This window comes from Sus scrofa, chromosome 4 (assembly GCF_000003025.6).
Source record: "Sus scrofa isolate TJ Tabasco breed Duroc chromosome 4, Sscrofa11.1, whole genome shotgun sequence".
Classification (NCBI taxonomy): Eukaryota; Metazoa; Chordata; class Mammalia; order Artiodactyla; family Suidae; genus Sus; species Sus scrofa.
Window position 1 is genome coordinate 90,420,017 of NC_010446.5, and position 18,811 is coordinate 90,438,827.

At 53.1% G+C, this 18,811-nt stretch overlaps 1 protein-coding gene across 1 annotated transcript in view; it reads left to right on the plus strand.

Moving 5' to 3' along the window:
• Positions 1,940-18,811, plus strand: part of KCNJ10 (potassium voltage-gated channel subfamily J member 10) — a 35,451-nt gene continuing 18,579 nt past the window's right edge. Inside the window, exon 1 of the mRNA XM_005663208.3 lies at positions 1,940-2,183. The gene's annotated coding sequence lies outside the window, so the exon portion shown is untranslated. The remainder of the gene's footprint in view (positions 2,184-18,811) is intronic.

Below are 18,811 nucleotides of genomic sequence, written 5' to 3' on the forward strand. Positions count from 1 at the left end.
GCATATTGATGAGATAGAGAGGAAGGGAGCAGGACTTAGGTAATTTAGAAAGTAGATGCATTGGAATTCCTGTCATGGCTCAGCAGAAACGAATCTGAGTAGCATTCATGAGGATGCAGGTTCGATCCCTGGCCTCACTCAGTGGGTTAAGGATCTGGTGTTGCCCTGAGCCATGGTGTAAGTCGCAGATGTGGCTTGGATCTGGTAGTGCTGTGGCTGTGGTATAGGCCTGTGGCTACAGCTCTGATTAGACCCCTAGCCTGGGAACCTCCATATGCCACAGATGTGGACCTAAAAAAACCAAAAAAAAAAAAAAAAAAAAAAAGGTAGATGCATTGATTAGATAAGAGGGATGACGTGAGGAAGAATGAAGAGTCTAGGATTGCCGCCATGTTTCCCCTTGAGTCAAACCATTTTGCTCACCTTCAGATTAATCTTCCTAAAATTCTGCTATGGCTTTGTCTTTGCCCCTGCTCAAGAAAGCTTCACTTGTTCCCCATGGCCTTCAGAGCTGACCATGAAAGGCCAGAGCTCTATATCTACTCCCCAACCACAAACTCTGTGCCTGTGGTGCTCATCTTTAGCTGGTCCCCTCCACCCCTGGGGGCTATTTGAAATGGACCTTTACTCATCCATCATATGCCGTTTAGAGGCTGAACTAAACTAAGATTTCAAGTTTCTTTCCCTTTTTTTTTTTTTTTTTTTTTTTTTTTGGTCAAGATGTATATCACCTCAATATGCTAATGCTGGGTACTGATTAGTAGTTAAATATCTATGATGAACAAAAATGGGAAAATAATGGTGTTCTCGTTGTGGCTCATCAGGTTAAGAAACTGATGTTGTCTCTGTGAGGATGTCAGTTTGATCCCTGGCCTGGCTTAGTGGGTTAAGGATCCGGCTTTGCCACAAGCTGTGGAGTAGGTTGCAGATGCGGCTGGGATCTGATGTCGCCATGGCTGTGGTGTAGGCTGCAGCTGCAGCTCTGATTCAACCCCTGGCCCAGGAACTTCCATATGCTGCAGGTGCAGCCATACAAAGAAGAAAAAAGGTAGGGGAAAATAATTATTATTTTCTTCCTTAATACATGCTAAGAGTGGGTGATTGTGGATAATCTTTCAAAACTTGGAGTCAGATAATGAAAGACATCTTTCGTGATGAAAAGGTTAGGAACCACCACCCGGGATTCTAGTCCAACAGACCACTTTGTTGCAGTTTCATGTCCTCCCAGAACTTTGTGACTGTGGTTCGCTCTGCCTTAAATGCCCTCCCCACCATCTCCCAGTACCCGAATACTCTGCATTCTATAGGGGCCTTATCAGACTTCACGTCTGTTCTCCCACATCTGCCAGGACCCCCTAAAAGCAGTGATCTTTCCCTTTCTGCAGCCTCCAGCACTTTCTGAGCTCTAGCGCTGCTTGTTGTGCCCTTTCAAGATCAAACCACTGCAGGTGGGGGCGAAGTTCTGGGCATTTTCATCCAGGACTGCACCCAGCGTTTAGAAACCTGCATGGATATCGTGCCGAAGGCTATAACCCCGTAGCCCCCAGGAGCCTGCCCCTTTGGCGCTGCCAGTAGGGCCACTGGGCCGGCCCTGAATTCATTTCCACCTCATTAACTCGACCCCAGGCCCGCCCCTGCCGGCTCCCGCTCTCGTTCCCCATCCCCGACAAGACGGCTTCCTTTTTCTTCCTTTTCTTTTCTCCTGTCATCTTGCCAGCTCGGCTTCTATCGCTTTCGCCTATCGTCTTCCATCTCTTTTCTCCCTGAGTCTGTCTGGGTCTCTGTCTTTGGGTGTTGCTTTCTGCCCTGCTCCCCCAGCTGTCTGGGCTCCACTTCGTTGTCCCTCCGCCCCGCCCCCTGCCCAAGCCCCTCCAATCCCAGCAGCTCAGGCCTGGCGCTCCACATTCCCATTGGCGTCCGCCCGGCCCCCCTCCAAGTCCCTCCATTCACGCAAAGTTTGGCTCTGCGCTGCGGAGGGAGGGGGCGGCCCGGCCCGGCCCAGCTCTGCCCCCGGCCGGCCCGACCCCGGCCCCGGCCCCCGGACCAGCCCTTATCTGATCCCAGCTCCGGGTTTAAGAGTCCCGGCCCTGCCCGTCGCACAGCTCCGTTCCTCACGCCTGCCCGCCTCGTCCGTCCGTCTGTCCCGCTGCCCAACCGAGGGGCCGCTCCACCCCAGGTCCAAGGTAAGACCCTGGCTCTGATGAAGGAGCACTGCCGCCCCGGCCGGGGTCCTGTCACCTCATTTTCCAGAGATAGCGGGGTTCCCAGCCCCTCAGCCCCTACCCTGGCTGGCTTCAGCGGTGCAGTCTTATTCCCCAGCCTCCCGCCATGGGCGGCCCCAAACGGACCCTTCTGGGACGGGCTCTTCAAGAAGAGAACTTTACCCAAGCTGGTCACTTCAGCACTTTAGGCGAAGGAAGGGGCTTTCCTAATGCCCCTCTCTCCCCACTGCCCAGACCTGCAGTTACATCACAGCCCTCCGACAAATACAGTGACCACCACATATAACCATGCACCCCCGCAGGCACTCCAGACAGCGCCCCCTCTTCCCAGGATCGTCAGGGTACTCCCACTCCCATGCCCAGCCCCTTTCCCCCTCCCCACACTGTGACACTCATATAGTGACACCCACTGATCACTTGTTCACACATGGGAGGAAAACACCTACAGCTCAGATTAGGGAGATGGAGCAGCCTGGTGTTACCGGGACCCCTGCCCGTGCAGTTTCTTCCCTCCATTCAAACTTCAAGGCACCCCTCCCCATGACTACATGCACTCCCCAACACACGCACACACACACACACACACACGCACACACACACACAGAGCTGTTTCACACTGAGATCCCCAAGAGGTGAACAGCCGGGCCACTTCTGCTAGAATAAGAAGGGCAAATTGGCTTCCATAACATCCACCCTCCAGATGAGCTGCCCCTTCCCCACCCCCTCCTCCCCACCAGGAAGTTGCCAAGGACACCTGTGTTAGGAAAGAGATGAAGGTTGGAACTTCCTGATTTGAGGGAAGAGAGCTGAGCCCTGGGATGGATAGAAGGACCAAACTGGGGAAAAGTGGGATTACGGCCTCTAGAATATCTTAAGATCTCATTCTTGTTAATGAAGGCAGAGTGAGGCAGATGGGGAAGTGGGGATATGAAGAAGCCAGTACAAATTTGGACGCCAAAGGGGACCTAGGCTTAAAACTTGATCCAGTTGCTTATCGATATAAATTTTGGTTAAACATTTTGGACCTGTCTGCCTTGGCTGTGGTGCTTGAATTCTGACAACTGCCCCTCGCGCCTCCCCCCCCCCCCCCCCCCCCCCCCCCCCGGCCCCGCCACCCTCCAGGACTGCTTTAGGTATTTCCGGGTGGGAGGGAGATGATGTGTGAGATCTGGTGCCCTTCTCTGAGGAGTGATACTTGTTTAGGGGTGAGGAGGTCCTGGAGTGAGGATCAGAAAACCAGCCCCCTGCAGGCACCACTGAGTTCCACTTAGTTTCCTCTTGAAACCCTCTCCCTATCTCCCAGGATTTCTATTCTGTTACATATTCCTGGCCTGACGATGGGCATCATCCAGTGCTGATGGCCAGGGATTGTTAATTTCTTGTGGTATCGACTGGGTATGGGGGGACCAAGTACGGAAGGAACCAGGTGTCCTGGCTTAGAGCTAGTTCATCAGGGAGGAGGAAACGAGGGAGGAGGGGGAAGGAAGGCATCATGCCAGGGAGAGGGGCCAGGGCTGGTCTGCGGAGGCAATAGGCATGGCCCAGGCAGTGCCAACTCCTTTTCCCCGCCCTCCAGTCCTTTGGTGGTGGTGGCGAGGGAGGGAGAGAGGGGGTGTTGGGGGGTGATCTGGGCCAGTCCAGCCTCCCAAAGCCCTTGCCAACCTGGGTCCTGAAAGGAGCTGCTGTTTTCTGAGCCATCCCCACCCCCCCACCCGGAGCTGAGCAGCCAACTTGTCTCAGTGGATATCAAATGGCAATGACTCCACTGAGTGGAGGGGGTCGGGGGGGGGGGCAGGGTTATGGTCCCATCCTTCTGTGGTTCTAATGCAGAATCCCAGTGCTGCCCCCTACACTGAGGGAAAAAAAAAAAAGTCTCCCCAACATCTGCCCCACATCTATCTATGGACGCCCATGCCCACTGGCATCCCCCATCTCCTGAACTTGCCCCATCCCTACACTTGCACCTTTGCTCCTTTGTAGCTCCAGCTTGGTTGGCTTGGGTGAGAAGGGGAGGGCCTGGTGCCACCTTCTCCCGACCTCCCTAGGGACCAGAGAGGCTGGGACACTGGGATCTAGGTGGGCTTAGATGAAGTCCTCTGGGGTCAAGGTGGGATTGGTGGGGAGTTCCCGTCAGGGCTCAGTGGTAATGAACCCGACCAGTAACCATGAGGACGGGGGTTCGACCTCTGGCCTCGCTCAGTGGGTTAAGGATCCAGTGTTGCTATGAGCTGTGGTGTAGTTCGGTCGAATCCTGCGTTGCTGTGGCTGTGGTGTAGGCTGGCAGCTGTAGCTCCGATTGGACCCCTAGCCTGGAAACCTCTATGTGCAGTGGGTGCAGCCCTACAAAGACAGAAGAAGAAGAAAAAAAAGGTGGGATTGGTGGAACAAGGGTTTTAGGGATGGGGGAGCTGGTGAGTCATATAGAAAAACCCACTTCTCCAAAGGAGAAAATGCCTGCTACGCCTTTTAGCAAAATGCTTGGTTTCTGCACACAAGATGGAAGATAGGCCGAATTCTCTGGCGTCTGAGGGGAGGGAAAGAGACATTGGGCAATGGAGCCCCTCAACTTTCCTGCCAAGGGTTATTTGGGACGGAAGGAAAAAAAACCCTCCACTCTCCCTCCCCTGCCCCCGGCCTAGATTCTTCTCTTGCCTGACTGGTCAGTGCTACTGTCCAGGCTGAGGCCAAGTTGTCCAGGATGGTAGTGAGGCCCTGGAAGGGGCAGAGAGAAGGGATAGTCCAAGGCAATGTTAAGAGGAAACTGCAGAAAGGTTAGGGAGATGGGAGATATGGAATCCAAGTGTTTAAGCACCCAAGGAAGGGTGATTGGCAGGGGCGGCTCCTGGGAATCAGAGCTTTCAGCATTTACCACATCACCCTGTCTCTCCCACAGGCTGAGTTCAATACTTTTCTCCCTTCGTCCAATTTGCTTTCCAGGCTGTCACCATGTTCATGGGGACAATGCATCTGAGTGCCCCTCTTCATCCCCTTCCCCCATCAGAAACTTGAAAGGGCAAAGAGAGTAGGATTATGGGAAGAACTCTCCCGTGGGTGTCTGCCAGCTGGGAGCTGGATTTGAGGTGGTGGGGAGAAGGGTGGGCTGCCTCTGGAATGCAGAAAAGGAGTAAGAAGTGAACTGCGTAGCCTGGAGAAAGAGGCTGGAGAAGCAGAGCCTTGAGAAGACTGACAGGCACCCCAGGCCCCGAAAAAGGCGGAGCACAGAAGGAGTGGGTTTGGCCCTTCTGCTCCCCTTCCAATGGCAGGAGACCTGGGGGAAGGGTTGAGGCTGCCGCTGGAAGGACTTAGGCTAGACTTCAGGAAGCAGGTCCCATATGAAGAAAGATGTCTGAAACAAAAGAGGGAGACCACCTTCTGGACCCAAATAAAACCCCAACCCCCAAACCAAAAAAGCCCATTATTAAGGCTTCTGAGGGGAGTTGCGAAGTTCAGAGAAGGACAGGGATTCTTTTTTTACCTCTAGGGCTGCACCCATGGCACATGGAGGTAGGTTCCCAGGCTAGAGGTCCAATCAGAGCTGTAGCTGCTGGCCTACGCCACAGCCACAGCAAGGCCAGATCCTTAACCTGCTGAGTGAGGCCGGGGATTGAACTTGCAACCTCATGGTTCCTAATTGGATTCGTTAACCACTGCACCACGTCGGGAACTCCAGGACAGGGATTCTTGAAACAGTGGTCAAGAGGCCTCTTTTGGAGGGAAGGTTCAGCTGTATGGCGCTGTCCCAGTGGTTAAGTTCACAGCCTTGGAGTCAGACTTCCTGGGTTGAAAATCCTGGAAGTAGCTACACATGTCTCCTCATCCTTGTAACGGGGCTCACTGTAGTTGTGGATTAAAAGAGTCCATATTTGGACGTCCTGTTGTGGCTCATCAGGTTACGAACCTGACTAGGAACCATGAAGGTGCGGGTTCGATCCTTGGCCTCGCATGGTGGGTTAAGGATCTGGCATTGCAGTGAGCTGTGGTGTAGGTCGCAGACACAGCTCAGATCCTCTCTTGCTGTGGCCGTGGCGTAGGCTGGCAGCTGCAGCTCCAATTCATCCCCTACCCTGGGAACTTCTGTATGCCTTGTGTGGGGACTGCCCCTCCCCCCAGCCCCCAAAAAGAGTCTATTTTTAAAGGGCTTGGAATGGTGGTCAACTTGTTAAAATTGAAAAGTGCAGTTGTTGGCTGTTTCAGTTCTCCTACCTCTGTGACTCTTTCTACTCCTTCATCTTGCCCGGCTCCTGGGCCTGCCCCCAGCCTTTCCTCGCGTCTTGTCTGAGGTCTGTCCAAAGTGTCTACCCCTCCTCGCTTCTGGAGTTTGGGAATGTGGGAGAATTTTCATTAAAGATGAGGTTCCTGACTTCATTCCAACAGGCTGGTCATCACCTGAGCCTGGGTCTCCACGCCCCTGGTCCCTTCTTTCCCTGTGTTTTCACCAAGCAGATGTCCCGCCTTCAGCTCAGATTTGATAAATGTCACAGAGGTGTTGAGCTTCCCTAACAGTCTCTTTCTCCATCCTGAGCATCTTGTCTCTTTCAGACAAAGATGCCAGCCTCTCTCTACCCCATATCCCGCCCCTGCCCCTCCATGGTCCTGCCTGTCCCCCTCTCTGCCCATGGAGGGGTAGGGGTGGGATATGGAGTAGAGAGAGGCTGGCATCTTTGGCTCTTCTCTCAGGTGTGTGCACCTGCTCCTCCCGCCCCCCCCCACCAATCCATCCCTTCAGCCTGGCTGCCCAGCAGCCTCCTTAGTGACCTCCCTGACCACGCCCCTCTTTCCCCTTGATTTCCTCCCTCTACTCCACGTGGAATTATCACTGAAATTGTAATCATGAAGCATCCATTTAAACCTTTGCCTTTTTTCTATCCAGACATCTCTGGTGGTTTTCAGTGAAAACTCCCAATCATTCTTCAAGATTCTTTATATCAGTCTTTCCCCCACCCCCTCAGCACTCCCATCTTTTGGGACCCCCATCTATTCTGCCCTTTTTCCAGGGAAGCATACCCCAAGGCCATCCCTGAGTCACACCCCTCAGCCCTGGGCCCTCACACAGGCCCACCCCTCCTGCAAATCCCATCCTCCTGTTTCTATCTGCTCTGTCATCTTGTACCCCTTCTCCACACCATCCCGCCTGTCCCTTGTCCTTTGTGTCCATGACTTTGCCCAGGATGGCCACCGAAGCAGTAATGTTGGAGGGGACATCCTGTCTCCGTCATTGGCGGGGGGCTCCTCTAGGGTGGGGCCGACACCTCTGCAGGTTGCGGACTCCCTGAAGCACAGGGAGTCTTCCCTCCCTGGACCCCTCTGTTCTCAGGGCACAGAGTGCCTACTGACTAACTTCACTTTAGGTAGGAGACCTTTCTGGTCACTAATTCTGGGGGAGAGCTCTGACTTTAGAGGCTTAGGTGTGTTCTAGACTATGGTGAATGTCAGACCCTATTGTCCAACTCTCTAAGGAGCCCCCAGAGAAACTCCTCTCCTACCACCAAACTCCCCGCCCTCTGGAGACAGTTTCACCCTAAGATTATAAGCAGCAGATTAAGCACTGCTGGCCCCAATACAAAAATCCATGTGGCTGTGCATAGAACCTTTCTCTCCGGACAGATGATGGGCTTGTCAAAAGGGGTTCTGGGGTGGGAAAGGAGTAGAGGTCAGAGTTCAGTCTGGGACAGCCCTGTTGTCTTGAGCAAACTTCTGGGGGGCGGGGGGGGGTTGCATGCTGGGATACACATGGGGGTAGCTCTCAAGTGGTGTGTAAGCCTGACCTCTTAGCATTATGCCCTCCCTGGGACCGTCCCCTCAGCTCCACCCCTGACCCTGCTCCCAACAGCAAGACCTGGGCACACACCTTCTCCACAAGTCAAAATCTCCCTGGTTGACTCCCTGATGAAAAAGACATGGGTGACTGGCAAGAGGAATGGGTGAGGATGTCTGAGTGTAGGGCAGTGGTTCTCGAACTTATTGATCTCCGGACCCCTCACAGCTTTTTAAAAAATTTATTAAAAAAAAATTTTTTTTTAGGGCTGCACCCACAGCATATGGAAGTTCCCAGCTAGGGTCTAATCAGAGCTGCAGCTGCCAGCTTGCACTGCAGCCACAGCAATGCCAGATCCAAGCCACGTCTGTGACCTACACCACAGCTCACAGCAACACTGGATCTGTACCCCACTGACCAAGACTAGGGTTCAAAACTGTGTCCTTATGGATCCTAGTCGGGTTTGTTACCAGTGAGACACAATGGGAACTCCAGGACCCCTCACATCTTAAAAATTATTGAAGACTCCAAAAAGCTTTTGTTAATGTGGGTTATATCTATTGATAGGTTAGAAATGGGAGGAAACTTAAAATTGGCAAAATTAATTCATTTAAAAATAACAACAGGAGTTCCCGTCGTGGCGCAGTGGTTAACGAATCCGACTAGGAACCATGAGGTTGCGGGTTCGATCCCTGCCCTTGCTCAGCGGGTTAACGATCCGGCGTTGCCGTGAGATGTGGTGTAGGTTGCAGACGCGGCTCGGATACTTCATTGCTGTGCCTCTGGCATAGGCCGGTGGCTACAGCTCCGATTAGACCCCTAGCCTGTGAACCTCCATATGCCTCAGGAGCGGCCCAAGAAATGCCAAAAAAAAAGACAAAAAAATAAAAATAACAACAAAAAACCCATTTTGCATGTCAACTTAAATGACATTTTTAATGAAAAATAGCTATACTTCAAAATAGACAAACGTTTAGTAAGTGGCATTGTCTCAACTTTTCACAAATATTTTTAATATCTGGCTTAACAGAAGACAGTTGGTATTGCATAACTGCTTCTGTATACAATAGGTTGTAATATCATATTGCAGTGTAGCTTCTGGAAAACTCTACTGAACACTCACGAAAGAATCAAAGAGAAAAAAGCAAATAACGCATTAGTATTATTATGAAGATAGTTTTGAACTCATAGAGCCTCTGGAAGGGTCTCAGGAGCCCCCAGGCTCCCTGGACCACACTTTAAGAATTGCTAATCTAGAGGGACCTCAGAAAACAGTTTCAAAAAGACCCTGTGTGATCTGAATATCCCGGTTGACCTCCTTCAGCTGCCCATAGTCTTGGGAATGTTTTTACCAAGGAGGCAGCATGTGATAGTGATTAATCATGTGGGTTCTGGAGATAGACCATCTACTGAGCTTGCATCTCAGTCCTATCATTGACTTGCTGTGTGGCCTTGGGCAAATTAGTAGCATCTCTGTGCTTCGGTTGTCTCATCTATAAAATGGAGCTTTAAAATGGTCCCTACGTTTTAGAATTGTTAAGAATTGGATGATGTAATACTAGAAAAGGCCCTAGCATAGCTCTAAATAATGTGAGCTCTTATTAAATTCCAGAGCCTTGCCCCTGAATCCACTACTCATGGGCCCAGAAGGCAGGTCTATGCAGCAGTGACCCTTTTCACATTGCAGAAGGGGACTTCCTGAACCAGAGAGGAAAAGTAACTTGTGCACGATCCCAGGAAAAGTTAACAGGGTTGTGGGGCCCTGAACCCAGGAATTCTAACTCCTAGCCTTACCCTCTCCCCACCTGACTTTCAGTGTGTGTGGTGGGGGGAGGTGCAGTGGGGGTTGGGGGGAACCCAAAGACCTGGGGTGGGGTGGAGCAGACCTTACCTTTCCCCCAGCAATCCCAAGTGTGCCCTCCAGGGCCAACAGAGTCAAGCAGGAAGTCTTGAGTTGAGGGCAGGCAGCCGGAGGACTTCCTGACACAACAGCAACTGAAAACCAGGAGAAGACATTCCTAAGCCCAGAAGGGTTTTCTGTCTTGCTCGGTGGGGAGCAGTTCTGTAAAGTGGCCACAGCCCTCTCTCCAAAGGGTTCCTGGCCCAGGGCAGAGGAAGTCTGTGATTGGGCAATGCTGCTTCTCCTGTGGTGCCCCTTCCCTCTCATTGCCCGCAGGCCCCTTCCCAGATGTCACCTCCTCTCAGCTCCCCCAGCACTCCCGACCCCTGGTCCCTCTCCTAGCGGCTCTGAACCTACCCCTTGTGCTGTGGTGCCACAGGGCAGTACATGCACCTTGGGAAAAGCAGCTGGTGGTGCTGAAGGTGCCAGTGGCTGTGGGGGAGGGGCTGATGGGCCCCTTCACAGATGGGACGGAGGGACACACACACTGGGGAGGAGCTGGTCCCGGCTCTTTGGTCTGTCGGTCAAATCTCCTTGGGCTAGGCTGCAGGCACCACACTGTCAGAAGCCCAAATACCCCAAACCCAAACCCAAAGCAGAAGCGTTCTGGAGGGTCGGACCTCAAGCCTGACTTCTCTGAGACAAGCCGGGCTTAGTTTTGAGACCTTGTTCCCTATTGCTCCGTTTTTTCCTCTCCTGCCCACATAGTTCTTTGAGTAGATGGGAAAACTGAGGCCCAAAGTGGGTGGGGCTCAGGCTGCCCACGTGCTTCTTTCCAGAGTCCAGCCTGGGACGGAGGAGCCTGGCCTCCCCCAGCCCCTCCCCCAGCCCTCCCGGTGCCCCGGTGGCTTTTTCCACTTGGAAAGTCCTTTCTGGCGAGTGGCAGGTTTGGGGGCCTTGGTCTAGTCTCCCTCCCCTGTTTCCTGGGCAGTGCCCCCAGGGGAGCCCCTGTGGGCTAAGATCTCTTCAGCCTCAGCCCTGCCCCACCCCCTACCTCCACCCGGCGCGCGAGGCCAGCATCCCCCCACCCTCCGCCCCTGGGCTGTAGGACAGGGAGAGGGCCGAGGGGCTGGCTCTGCATACTAATGTCCTGCCCATTGTCAAAGCCCCTTTGTGCCCGAGAGCTCCATTGAGGCGGCTCCGGGGCGGGCACAATGGGGGCTCTGTCCCTGAGTTCCCCCAAACAGTCACCTGCTTTCAGAGCCTCCCCCCACCCGCCGCAGTGTCCAGAGGGCCGGGCGAGCGCGGGGGAGTGGGCCCAGGGCCAGGGGGGAATGGGGGGAGGCGACCTCCTCTCTCTGGGTAGACCGGGGAGGTGGGCACGGGCGGGGACAGGCCCTGGCTCACAGGGGGAGGGGGCGGTCTGTGGATGGCCTTGGAATGCAGGTTTCGTGAGGCCTGCGAAGGGGAAGGGGCACTCGCAGCCTGCCCACTCCTCCGCTCCACATGCCCGGCCGCCGCGGCTCAGGGCTGCCCGCCTCCTCCTCCTCCCACCACGCAGCTCATATATGCAGAGACACACAGGCACACGCTCACTATGCGGCCCCACACACGGCTCCCATACGCGCAACGGAGCGGATGTGCCCAGACCCAGCAGGCCCGCTCAGGCGCGCAGATCACAGACCCGCACCCACCACTTGCATATGCACCTGCACACCTGCCCTCCACCCCCTTCCCTTTGCACCGCTGCTGCCAGCCTCGCCAGCCAGCCTCCCGGGGCTCAGCACCATCCCCCCATCATGCCCTCCTGCCCCCTGCTGCTCCAACACAGGTTATAACAAGTTTGCACTTGTTGTGACCTCAAGAATGTGGCCCTGGGGCGGGGAATGTCCCACTGCCCCAGACTGCACCTGCTTATATGTTAACCATGGACACAGCCTCCGCCGAACTCTCAGCATGCCCCTCACCCACTCCACGGACTTCAGAGAGGTTTGGTGGGCCACAATCCCGCGCCAGAGCTGAGTTAAACACACTGGGTGGAGTGTTGTGTAGATGCCCCCCACCCCTGCCCCAACACAGGCCCAGGGCGACTATCCCTTGCCTCTGACCAGTGCACTCGGGGGTCGCAGGCTTTCACAGCTCATGCGAGGTAGATGGCGCCAATATCATCTCCCCCATTTTATAGTAAGGCTCTTAACAGGTGACATCATGTGTCCAGGTGTCAAGCCTGGCACTCTGTTCTGGAATGGAGGTCTCCTGCTGCTAGGTGATTTATTTCTAGGGGGGTCAGTATCTTCCTCTTGGCCTCTTTCAGATGGCCTCTTCCCCATATGGAATTTTAACAGAGCTATCTCTTGCCCACCTTCCTTAGGGAGAGCAGGAGCGTGTACGGGTTTGGGTGGGAAAACAACACATACAGGGATCTTAAGTGGGATTCTGGGTCTAGAAAGAACGTCAAAAGTCACCTTGACCCTTGACTGCCTGGAGGCAGGGTGAGCTTACCTCCTTTTATTTCCTGCCTTCCCATGGGCCCCACCCCCGCTGGTGATCCAATCGCTGGAGAGGGAAACCCAATGGCCTTCTTACAATTTGAGATCTCTATTGACCTGGCTCTGACCTTCCCTGGTAAAATCCTTTTTCTGTATAAGGATCTAAAGGGCATATCTATGCCTCTCCTACAATTCTGATCTGGGGCATCTTCTGAAAGCCTAGAGCAGGTACCCTAAAAAGGGAAGAGATGGAGGGCCCACCAGGACCCCAAGGATTTGAGGGCTGCCTGCATGATGGTACTGGGACCTGGGGTGGTAGAGGGGGTCACGGTTGCCAAAATTCCATTAGCTGGAGAACCCAGCTGATATTTGTTAGCTTCTCTGCAAATATTACTGAATGCCGATCTCCACGATGTTTCCCTGACATCAGAATTGCAAAGATACGGAATTCCCTTGTGGTGCAGGGGGTTAAGGATCCGGCATTGTCACTGCAGGGGCTTGGGTCTCTGCTGTGGTTGTGGGTTCGATCCCTGACCCCAGGAATTCCATGTGCTACAGGTGTGACCAAAAAAAAAAAAAAAAAAAAAGAATTGCAAAGATGCTTGCAGGACCTTTCTGTTCCTTAACCCCACTGCTCACCTGGAATGCTCTCTGGCTGGTGCCAGATTCAGCTCCAGCTGCCTCATCCATGTGTTTGCCTCCATGGAGGAACAGACCTCCCCCAGCCCTTATTCTCTGGTGTGCTTCTTCTGTCTCCAAGTCCCCTTCAAAAGTCCCCTTTTGGAGAAAGAGGCCTGCCCCAAGTACAACTTCAGCCCCTCCAACTGCACTCAGGCTCAGATGGGGGACAGTGAGAGAGCCACCTCTGAATCTAGTCTTGCATCTAATCAGTGTCTTTATGCCCTTCCTTCTCCTCAAATGAGGAATATGGATGAGTAATAAATGGGAAGATGGGGAAGATGGGGAGGGGGTAAGAGATTCCCTCCTGCTAGAGCCCCTTAGGCTTCTCTGTGTGAGGGTCAGAGGTTTCTCTTCATACCTGGAACCTGAGAGGGAACGGGAGTGGCAAGGACACCCGACAAGGCTGGTGGCTTAGTTCCCTGAATATGTATCAGAAGCATAGGAGGGCCTGTGGGTCTCCATCGCCACTAAGGGTAAAAATAAATAAATTGCGGCGTTCCCGTTGTGGCTCAGTGGTAATGAACCCTACTAGTATCCATGAAGATGTGGGTTCGATCCCTGGCCTCTCTCAGTGGGTTAAGGATCTGGTGTTGCTGTGAGCTGTGGTGTAGGTCACAGATGTGGCTCGGATCTGGTGTTGTTGTGGCTGTGGTGTAGGCAGAGAGCATCATTGAATCTGTCCCCTTCCAAGGGGCTGTTCCTTTCCAGCTGTTCTTGTTGGCGTATTTCTGGGGCAGCCACTGTGGAGGGTTAGGGAGATTCCTATGGCCTGTGGATGGGAGGGCCACACTGGACCCTTCTGGGCTGTGGCTGTGGTTGGATGGGGAAGAGCTCAGTAGATAATGCTCCTGGGGTCAATAAAGGCTCTTGTAGGAAGACAGACACTGGGATGAAGAATCCAAAGTTATTGCTCTGATTCTGACATAAGATCACACAACCTATGAGCCAGCTATGTGTTTGTAGGAAAGTCACTCAACTTTCCTAGGCCTTGGCTCCCTCTTCAGCGAAATAAGGAGATTGAACAGAATGACCATGGGGGCCGCCCAGTGCTGACATGCCATGATGGTTCAGTGGCCAGATGAAAAGCACAGACCTTGGTTTCAGCAGGCCTGGGTTTGATTTGTGGTCACCCCTTCCTTCCTAGCACTCCTCCAGGGCAAGTCAGCCTTTTTTTTTTTTTTTTTTTTTTTGTGGCCAGCGATTGATCCAAACCACAGCCTCGACCTATACCCAGCTGTGGCAATGCCAGATCCTTTAACCCACCGCACTGGGCTGGGGATCAAACCCTCACCTCCACAGTGACCCAAGCCATGGCAATCGGATTCTTAACCCACTGCACCACAGTGGGAACTCCTCAGCTAACCTTTCCGGGTCTGGCTTCCACACCATTAACATGAGGAGAGTGGCGCTGTCCAGCTCCCAGGGAGGGTAGGATGAGGTGGGGTGCGAACACCCTGCACAGGGCCTGGGTCATTGGAAGGGCCAGTCACGTGGGCACACAGAGGAGGGGCAGCAACTCACACTGGGGGTTTGGGTGTCTGGAGGGCTTCCTGGAGACAGTGATGTCTAAGCCAAGGTGAAAGAGGAATAGAAGGGGACCGAGTGGAATGGGGAGGAGAATAGTGCTTCATGGAAGAGGCCCTGTTGTTTGCAGAGACTGCGGGTAAGAGAAAGCCTGGCCCTTTCGAGTGCTGAGGAAAGCTGAGTGTGGCTGGAGGACTGAGGCCATGCGTGAGGTGGGGCAGGAGGATGGAGAAGGCTGATGCTGGAGTGGGCAGCAGAGGCCAGCTTTTTACGTACTTTGTCCCACCTGTCATTCCAGGGGCTTGTGCATCGGAGTCCCTCCACTGCTCCTCCATCTTCCTTTTCCTATTTTTCTTTCTCCCTTTCTCCTAAGCTCAGTCTTCCCGTCTTTGGTCACGTGGGCACAAGGATGCACTGCGCTCCCCAGGAGGACCTGGTTGGTCTGGGGAGAAATTCTTGTCCCCAGTTGTCCTACCCTGGACTGGTGTGGAGTCCAGGTGTGTCTGGAATTTTCTGCCTCTCTCCTTTCCCAGAAAAGAGAGCACTGCCTCCCGCAGAAGACTCTGGATTTCTGGCACGGAGGCTCCCTACTAAGCACTGTGCACCCACGGTGAACCTCAGCTTCCCCTTACTGTAGAGAGACAGGCGAGTGTTGATGGAGGTGGGGGGTGAGGACAGCGTGGCATGAGCACTGAGGAAACTAGACAGAAGACCGCTCTTCAACCTGGAGGAAAGGCGGGTGGGGAGACTGAGTCCGTGTCCCCAGCTGTTTGAAGGGTGACATTTTAATGGGAAGCTCCGAGGAAGGACTTCCCAAGGATGAAGCATATCACACACCAAACAGGAAGCCCAAGAAAGGGAAAAGAAATGAATAATATCAATCCTACAGGCTCTTTTTTTTTTTTCTTCTTTTTAGGGATGCGCCTGCAGCATATGGAAGTTCCCAGGCTAGAAGTCTAATCGGAGCTACAGCTGCCGGCCTACATCACAGCACAGCAACGTGCGATCTGAGCTGTGTCTGCGAGATCTGAGCCACATATCCTCAACCCACTGAGTGGGGCCAGGGATCCGACCCTAATCCTCATGGTTACTTGTTGGGTTCGTTACCGCTGAGCCACAGTGGGAACTCCCGGGCTCTTTTAGGCCAGGAAATACTTAGCCAAAGCTCTGTACCAGGCACCAAGGAGATCCCAAAGATGAACAAAACACAGGTTAGGAATCAGTTAAGACATGATTCTCCTGATTGGGAAGGTGGGCATGGTCCTTCCTGGAAGGAGTGGGGCAGATAAGATGCCCCCTCTGGCGGCTGCCCCTGAGGGTGCTTCCACAGTGGGGTGTCTCCTGCCTCCCCGCCACCTACGTTGCCTCTTGGACCCTCTACCGACTGGGTCCAGGGCCTCCCTCATCACCAGTCACACAACTTCTAAGATCACAGACAGGAATGGGTATAGAGAAGGGAGTTTCAGCTGGGAGATAGTCCTTCTCTCAGGCAGGGAGCCCCACCAGTCCCAGGCCCCAAGGAGCTGGTCCCATTAGCTTGGCCCCTGTCTGGTTTCTCAGATTCTGGTGGCAGATCTGATGACAGCTCGGTAGCTCACTGGCCTCTACCCCCAAAGCCTTATCTCTTGGCCCCGGCCATCCTGGACCTTTAAACATTAAAAAAAATTTTTATCTTTGCTTAGGGATTTATTCTCTTAAGCCTCTATCAGTAGGTGGAATGAACAACCCCTTTCACCTTGACACCTTGGGTAACCAAGCCATTATCATCCTTCTATGCCTGCTCAGCCTGGAGGACCCAAACATCCATGCCTTATTTCCAGAGGCACTCCACACTTGATGGGGGTAGCTTTGAGGCCTCACTCATCCCCTGGCCAATAGCAAGGGGTCTCCATACCCTTCTTAGCAACTTCCTGCAGGATGCACACTAGGAAGGTGCCCAGTTCCCGTTTCTCTCCAATCCGAAGCACACCCCTGGCCGGCCACAGGTTGCAGTCCCTATAGATTTTATAGATTTTTTTTTTTTTTGCTTTTTAGGGCTGCATCTGCAGCATATGGAGGTTCCCAGGCAGCTGCCCACCTAAGCCACAGCCACAGCAACACGGCGTCTGAGCCGAGTCTGCAATCTACACCACAGCTCATGGCAACACTGGATCCTTAACCCACTGAGAGAGGTAAGGGATTGAACCCGCAACCTCATGGTTCCTAGTGGGGTTCATTGACCGCTGAGCCACAACGAGACCTCTGATTTTATAGATTTTATATAGAGCCTTGTACTTTCTCTTGCCCCCATGAGAGGGAAGCAATTTCGGGGAAGACCTAAGGAGTTAACTGAACTCCAGTGCCCTCTCTCCCCAGAGCGGCGGTCCCAAATGGCTCCATGCTTTCTCTCTTATCCTGGGCTTTAAGTGGGTGCCTGGAGCCCCCGAGACTGGGGGAAACAGAAGGGCTGGGGGCCAAAGGGCATGCTGGAGGAACTGGGTCCTGTGCGGCATCCCTCATTGAACACTTTTTCTACCTCTTGGCAGGTTGAACAGGTTTTGGAGGGAGACTTATCTTGGGAATTGCAGGGAAGTAGGATGAAGGAGGTGGGTTGGAAGCCTCTTCCAATACCAGGACTGTAGCCTACCCCGTGCATCATTATCACCCTGGAGGAAGGAGGAATAAGGCTTGAGCATCGTCAAGCCACTGGAGTGGGCTGAGTAAAGGTCCTCGAGACTTGGAAACACCAAGCAAGTTATTTTACCTCTCCGAGAGCCTTCGTTTCTCTAATTCTGTAGACGTTTTTCTTTCACCTGCAAAGTAGGCTAATAATAGTCTTACATGGGCATAAGGGCCCTGCGGATCTCACGTACTATATGTCACATAATCCCAACCACACAATGGAAGGTGTTATTGCCTCCTTAGGTGAGGAAATGGAGCCCTAGAGAGATGAAGAGACTGACTGAAGTTCCCAGAGTGGGTACGTGGCGCAGACCAGGATGGCAAATAGTGGGAAAGAAGAATAGATGGGGACCTGTTGCTGTGACCCAGTCCTGTCTGGGTAACAAATAGGTTTCATTTGTAAGGCTAACCACATTGGGTTGGAAATGGCTCTCCATAAAACCATGTTGAGAAAGCTTCTGAGGCTCAGTGAGAAAAAAAGTACTGTGATGAATTAGTGATATCTGTTCTGGGTGGGGGGCGGGGTAAGTGACGGCCCGAGTATAGTATGGTTGGTGACTCTAGCCCAGGATCAGACCAGGGATTTCACATCTAAGTTGTTCCTCTATACTAAACAGTTGGTTAATTTCAATGGCCACCAGCTTAAAAAGGTAACTAAGATATAGTCTCTGCCTTCCAAGAGCTCACAATCTCTTGAGGACAGAGGAGTGCTCTATGGATGATGCGGCAAAATGTCCCAGGAACGCAGAGGGAGAGCAAATATCCCAGAGGGCATTCCAGGCAGAGGGACCTGCTTGGGCAAAAGCATGGGGACATATGCAAGTGGAGTGCAGGGCACATCTGAAGAGCCAACGGCAGTTCTATATGGCTGGAAGCTAGGGTACCTGGGGAAAAGTACCAAAAGGAGAGGCTATGAAAATCAGCATGCATCAGATGGTGAAGAGTTCTGAATGCTAGGCCTGGAAGTTTGGGTTTTATTACAGAAGCTGTGGTACCCACTGAAGGATTGAAAGGCAGAGTGATGAGATATAATTGTGTCGTTGAAAGGCACTGTGGCAGCTGAGGGGTTGGAGGGGGGGAACCGGGAGATCATTGCAGCATTTCAGGTGGAAGAGAACTAGGGCAGCCTCAAAGGAGATGGAGAGAAGCTCACAGAAGTAGAATTGATAAGACCCCAGTGACCTGCTGGATGAGGGGCAGGAAAGAAACCCAGGGCAATGTTAAGGTTTCCAGTTTGGGTGCTGAATGGATGGTGATTTTGTGAACAGGCAGGGAAGCACAGAAGAGACACCCTTTTGAGGAGAGAGAAGGGGTCTTTTTTTAGGGCCTCACCAATGGCATATGGAGGTTCCCAGGCTAAGGGTCTAATCGGAGCTATATCCTCCAGCCTATGTCACAGCCACAGCAATGCCAAATTCAAGCCACATCTGCAACCTACACCACAGCTCACAGCAACGCCAGATCCTTAACCCACTGAGCGAGGCCAGGGATTGAACCTGCAACCTCATGGTGCCTAGTTGGATTCGTTTCTGCTTCACCACGACGGGAACTCCAGAACGGGGTCTTAACGTGTTAAAACTGGAACCTCCAGTTAGAGGGAGCCTGTCAGCGTTGGACACACAGGGCAGAGGTGAGGGGG